Consider the following 6,655-nt stretch of genomic DNA (forward strand, 5'->3'; position numbering starts at 1 on the left):
ATGCCTGAATCTAAAGAAAGGGAGGAGACTGTAGAAAGGGTCAGGGGAGGCAGGGTGGGCATCGCAGGGACCAGTGATCCGACTCTGTCCCTGTAATGGAAACAAGGACAGACTTTATTTTCTTGGGCTCCAAAGTCACTGTGGATGGTGACTGCAACTGCGAAATTAAAAGACTCTTGCTTCTTGGAAGAAAAGCTGTGACAAACCTAGACAGCATATTAAAAAGCAGAGACATCACTTTGCTGACATACATCTGTATAGTCAAAGCTATAGTTTTCCAGTAGGCATGTAGGGATATGAGAGTTGGACCATAAAGAAGACTGAGCACTAAAGAATTGATGCTTTTGAACTGTGGTGTTGGAGAAGACTCTTGAGAGTCCCTGGGACAGCAAGGAGATCAAACCAGTCAATCCTAAAGAAAATCAATCCTGGATATTCTTTGGAAGGACTGATGCTGAAGCTGAAGTTCCAATACTTTGGCCACCTAATGGGAAGAACCAACTCACTGGAAAAGACTCTGATGCTGGGAAAGATTGAGAGCAAGAGGAGAAGGGGGTGACAGTGGATGAGATGGTTGGATGCCATCACCAACTCAATGGACATGAGTTTTAGCAAACTCCAGGAGATGGTGAAGGACAGGGAAACCTGGTGTGCTGCAGATCACGGAGTCACAAAGAGTCGGACATAACTTAGTGACTGAATAACAACTCCCCCCTGGGTCTCCCAGTAAAGGAGAAAGGCCATCCCCAAGGATTAAATTGCAAGAAACTTCTGAGGAAAGACAGGACCAGTCAGGTACTTCTGTAGCAGCTTGGGGGTTTTATCTATTTTCTATGCCTGGCTTCTACATACATATACATTTAAATGCTTTTAAAGTTCCAGACATGGGAACCCCCTGGCAGTCCAGTGGTTAGGACTTCACATGCCCACTGCAGGGGCCACAGGTTCCATCCTGGTTGGGTAACTAAGATCCTGCATGCAGCGCAGGGAAGCCAAAAAAAAAAAAAAAAGGAAGTTCCAGACATTAAACTAGTTTGAAAATTACCACTCTAGAGATGGAAAAAGGGGATGGAGAGCAGGAGAGAAGGTAGGAGGAAGATTTTGGAGTGCTTAGTGGGTGCCTTTGTATTCGTTTATTTGCTTATTCTTTCACTGACCTTATCACACAGGCACTGCATTTTCTATCGGTTTTCAGATAAAGAATTGTAAGTTGAAGAAAATACAGAATTTCCCCCAGATATCACACATTGGCAATAAAATCAGTTCCAAGTCTATGTCAAGTTGAAGCTGTGCACCAGGGCTGTTTGATTCGCTGCCCAGCTTTACTCCTCTATAAAACTAGCTGTTTGCCTATGATTACAGATGACAAAATAAAGAAAGCTTATGCAGTTGCCCAAGCCTTGAGAAGAAATTTGAAATATCCGTGCCCCAAATTGAAGCAATCACTGTGACCAAACCTTCAGTGCCAGATTTATTCTACATTCTAAAAGCTCTCTGCTGAGCGGCAGGGGGGACTCTGTTGCTTGTCACCGGGGCCCCAGGTACTTTCTGTTTTCGATCCCAGCGCTTTGGGAAAGTTTAGGCTGCTCCATGTTTACCATCACAGAGCGGGAGCCTTGTGGAATTGCTAGGGATCGGAGCCAGCTCTCTGGGTACAGGCAGTCGTGCAGGGCATCCTTGCCAGAAAAGGAATGCGAGCTCCGGCTGCCAGTGGGAAGGACTGGGGAAGAGCTCCATTCAGAGCTGTGTGCTGGGCAACCGCTAAGTGCATGGAACCAGTTTCTGTGCTGAAAAAGTGTCATGGAAGCAGCCAAGGTTCTCTGACCAGACCTGCTGGCTTTTTAAAAATATAGGCCAGTTGGGGATCTTGCCAGAAAAGGTTGGGTCTAGCTTCAGCTTCCAGGGCGAACAGAACCAGTGAAGGAAGAGCACCCCGTGGGCACCACATCCAGTCACTGAGATCATTTTATCCACCAGTGGCTTGTGGCTCAAGCAGAAGTTGGAGAATGAATCCATGACACCAACTGAAAAAAGAATCTTACATTGGCTGCACACTTGATCCCTCAGAACATCTCCAGGAATTGTTGAACTTGTTTGACCTAACTCAGCCCTGGGTGGAACAAGCTAGCAGCTGGTGGTGAGAAAAGGACAGAAGACCTTGTGTGTCTACACTGGAATTCAACAGCAATGCCAGAGACGCGTGTCTGCACCCAGTCATCTAAATGTAAACAACCCAACCAAAACCAAACCAAACCCAAAACCCACACAACCAACTCTAGCATTACCTCTCCCCCCAAAACACTCACATACCCCCCTCCCATAATATTCCATCCCATAATACCAGGGCTTCCCTGGTAGCTCAGATGGTAAAGAAACTGCCCTTAATGAAGAAGGCCCAGGTTCCATCCCTGGGTCGGGAAGGTTCCCTGGAGAAGGAAATGGCAAACCACTCCAATATTCTTACCTAGAGAATCCCATGGACAGAGAAGCCTGGATGGCTACAGTCCATGGGGTTGCAAAGAGTCAGATATGACTAGAGACTAACACTTTTCCCAAAATTTTCACAGAAATTCAACTCCTGCCCCCTCTGTCCTGTAGTGGTGGTGGAACAGTGGGACCCTAACTCGTTTCTTCTAGTCTCCCTGCATCCTGTCTACCCCTTACCCCCAAGCCAGTTACCCTCCACTTACCAGCATCTAACTTTACCTTTATGTCATATTCCTAGGGATGGTGGCAAAAGTTACTATAATGAAGCTACACTCCTTAGGCTTCTAATGTTTCTCGTTCTCACTTAATTTCTTTTAACTTTCTATTTTGAAATAATTGCATACACACAGGAAGCTGCAGAACATTTGAATGTTAACAGTTGTTTACCTGAGATGAGAGCTATAGTCACACGCGCTACGTTCCCCTTCCTCTAGGTCTCTGCTCTTTGGGGTCTCAGCCTGAGGACAAGAGTCCTTGGAGACTGGAGAGTTACGAACTTTTGGGGTCTAACTTTCTTGGAAGCCGAATGACTTTCTACATATACATGTCAATGTTTTGTTCCCTCAAAAGATCATGTTTAAGGGACTTCCCTGGTGATCCAGTAGCTAAGACTCTAAGCTACCAGTACAGGGGGCCTGGGTTCTATCCCTGGTTGGGGAACTAGAACGCACAGGCCACAGCTAAGAGTTCGCCTGCCGCAATGAAAGATCCTGCGGGCCACAACAAAGACGGAAGATCCAGAGCGGGAATCACGGCTTAGATCCACAACTAACGCCTGGCACAACTGAATAAATAATTTTTTTTTAATCCATTAAAAAAAAAGAGCATGTTTAAAAGATAGAGAGCTCACTCTAAATATCCAAGTTATTATGCTTTCGTGATTATTGAGCCTAATAGAAATGAATTCAATTTTCTCTTTTTGCTATTTTAATTTGTTCTATCTGACATTGGCCTCTCCCTACCTTGTGAAATTACCCATTTTTTTCTGCTAACCCTCAAATAAGAATTCCAATTTTTGCGATTCTTGATATAGAATTTCATTTTGATAAGTATCTCAGGGATTTCTACACCCAATGGATCAAAAATCCAACTGAAAATAATTTTTTTTAAGCCACTCTGATTTTCATTTGCAAAAGAGCAGTAAGGAAAGGGAGCACTCTGTCAGGAGGAAAGTTACCAGATGGAGAAGACTAATGAGATCTAGGTTTGTGCTTTAAAATCTTTCAATGCTTGCAAAGAGCTGTCAGTGAATGGTTCAATCCTGGTTTCCTAAAAGAATGTCAAGTGCGACCCCATGGACGTATCCTGCCAAGTTCTTCTGTCCAAGGAATTTTCCAGGCAAGAAAACTGGAGTGGATTGCCATTTCCTACTTCAGGGGATCTTCCCCACCCACAGAGCGAACCCTTCCCCACCCACAGAACTCTTGCATCGCCTGCTTGGCAGGCCCAGGGAAGGCACTTGCAGCTAAAATGGCATTTACCGCATAAGACCCTGGGCATTCAGATTTCGTTTTCTGATGAGAAGGTGGACCACCCACGTCAGCCTGGATGAGAGCCCGAAGGGGTCCTTAGTGGGCTTGAAGCCTTGTCCCTCAATGCCAGCATTGCCCACTGCAGGGGCAGCCCAGGACCCCTGTCTAAAGGGTAAGAGCACCAAGTAGAGACCCACAAAGTGTTGGATGGCTCTGAAATGCCCTTGTGCTGGGGGTTGGTGAGAGCTTACCATGGGGTATCTCATGGCACTCAACCCAGACTCCCAAACTGTATGGTATTACTTTGGGGAAAAGCTCCTGACTACGAAAGCAATCATATATGCATTTCAAAAACAATTTGGGGAATTGAAATAAATAAAAGGAAAAAAATTAAATGTAACTGTGCCATCCAGAAATAGCCTCTGTTAATGTTTGGTATTTCCTTCCTGTTTTTAGGTATGTGTGTATTGCCTTCTAGACAAAGTTGGACTCAAAGTATACATAGAGTTTGGGATTCTGCTTCTTTCCATGTCATTAGATAATATTGGCTGTAAATAATCAGCTGTACAATATTCCACCAGATGGGCATACCATTTGTTCATTCATTCTATTACAGGACTTTTTTTTATTGTTTCAAGTATTTTTTTTAATGATAGATGATGCTATAAGGGAAAAAAAAAGCATCCTTGTTCACCAGTCTGTATCTTTGCTCTTCTCTGATTCTTCCCTGGATGTAGATTTCTAAAAGTATGAAAGTGAAAAGTGAAAGTGAAAGTGAAGTCATGTCCAACTCTTTGCGACCCCATAGACTGTAGCCTACCAGGCTCCTCCCTCCATGGGATTCTCCAGGTAAGAGTACTGGAGTGGGTTGCCATTTCCTTCTCCAGGGGATCTTCTAAAAGTATAATAAGCAGATAAAAGGAAGAAACATATTTATGACTCTTGATGTGTATTGCATGCTAAACAGTTTTCCATGAAATCTGTACCAACTCAACTTTCCAGCATGTCCCACAATCACACACAAAACATGTACAAGAAACACCATGCCAACATTACAGTGCCCGCTTTATAAAATAGTAGTTCAGGGTCTTTGATTCTTCACATCATGTAACAAGATCAGAAGGGATTAGAAATTCTGCAGGCTTTATTTATTTTAATTTAAAAAGGCTTCCCACATGGCACCAGTGGTAAAGAATCTGCCTGCCAATGCAGGCAATGCAAGAGACATGGGTTCAATCTCTGGGTGAGGAAGATCCCCTGGAGAAGGAAGTGGCAACCCACTCCAGGATTCTTGCCTAGAGAATCCCATGGATGGAGGAGCCTGATGGGCTACAGTCCATGGGGTCACAAAGAATAAAAAAGGGTGGGGGGACTTCCCTGGTGGTCGAGTGGTTAAGACTCTGTGCTGCCAACGCAGGGGGCATGGGTTTGAACCCTGGTCAGGGAACAAAGATCCCACAAGCCACTTGGTGCAGTCAGAAAAAAAGAAGGCTGACAAACACCCCAGAGCCCCTGGAAGCGTACATAGTACCTTTGCTCAAATTGGAAAATTCACACCTTTCTCAAGACCCTTTACTGCCATCTGCCAGAAAGCTACCAGAGTTTACGATGACTGCAGTGGGACTGGAGGCCCTGTGAGCTGTGTGGGGCTCCCTTGGTGCTCTTGAGCAATGTGTCCCTGCAGGCTAGAGGTTGATGTACAAAAGTGTACATATCTCCAGATACACGACAGCATCTCTCACTTCTTCCCCAGCACACACACACACGCTCCACCACACCGCTGCTTGCAACAGCCAGGCACCATTCATTAGAAAGCCTCCTAGCCTCCTGTTTGCCTGACCACGATAATTGCCCCCCGAGGTGTCTGCTTTCATAGGTGTTCCAACCTGGCTTGCCTGCGCTGTTTCTTCCATTCAGACGTCCCCGCAGTGCCTCAAATTTGTGAGAGGAGACAAATCTCATTCTCTCTGCCCCACTTCTCGGTCTCTCCTGGGATGCTTATCATCTTAGGGTTGTCAGCAAATCACCCCTGCCCTTCACACCTCACCGCTGAGCTGTTGCCAAATTCTGATTATTCCTGCTTCACTCCCCTTAATGCGCCACTCTCTTCAATGCCCCTGAATCCATTAACTCCAATCCCAGGACATTAATGAGCCCCGGTGATGGAAAATTACTCCAGCTTCTGATAACTGGCAGCTTCACTGTGCCCACCTCAGACTCAATGAACACACTGATGCTTATGAAATCTCCTGCCTTCCTCTGAACCCTCCCTGCAGCCCCAAACTTCTGTACTGAGCCTAGAATGGAAAACAGCACCGAACAGAGTTACCCAGAGGCAAGAAATAAATGATGGAGCTCTCTGCCTTTGGCAAATAGACGTTCGAAGTGTCAACTTAAAAAAAAAAAAATAGTCACAACCCGGAAGCTGACAGTTATGTTCTTTTCGGTGAGAATTTTTAGGACTTCAAGCCTGGGAGACAGCATCTCAAGTGATCCTGGGAGAACTAGTCTGGGGATGGGGTTGGGGGTGGGAGGAGTCAGATTATACAGAAGTTTGCAGCCAGGGGCAGGTAGTCTGAACATCGGAAGATTATTATTAATGAAGGAAAACCAGATATCTCAAGGAATTTAGCGCTTTTCTGTGTATGGGACGGCACAAAAATCTTGGCTTACTGCAATCATCCTGCAATTTGATT

At 45.3% G+C, this 6,655-nt stretch overlaps 1 non-coding gene across 1 annotated transcript; it reads left to right on the top strand.

Annotated features, from left to right (window-relative positions):
- Positions 1–5,333: 5,333 nt before the first annotated feature.
- Positions 5,334–5,406, top strand: TRNAG-GCC (transfer RNA glycine (anticodon GCC)). Its single transcript has one exon. It is a non-coding gene; the product is annotated as a tRNA-Gly (tRNA).
- Positions 5,407–6,655: the final 1,249 nt, after the last annotated feature.

The sequence above is a fragment of the Bos javanicus genome, chromosome 12 (genome assembly GCF_032452875.1).
Source record: "Bos javanicus breed banteng chromosome 12, ARS-OSU_banteng_1.0, whole genome shotgun sequence".
NCBI lineage: Eukaryota > Metazoa > Chordata > Mammalia > Artiodactyla > Bovidae > Bos > Bos javanicus.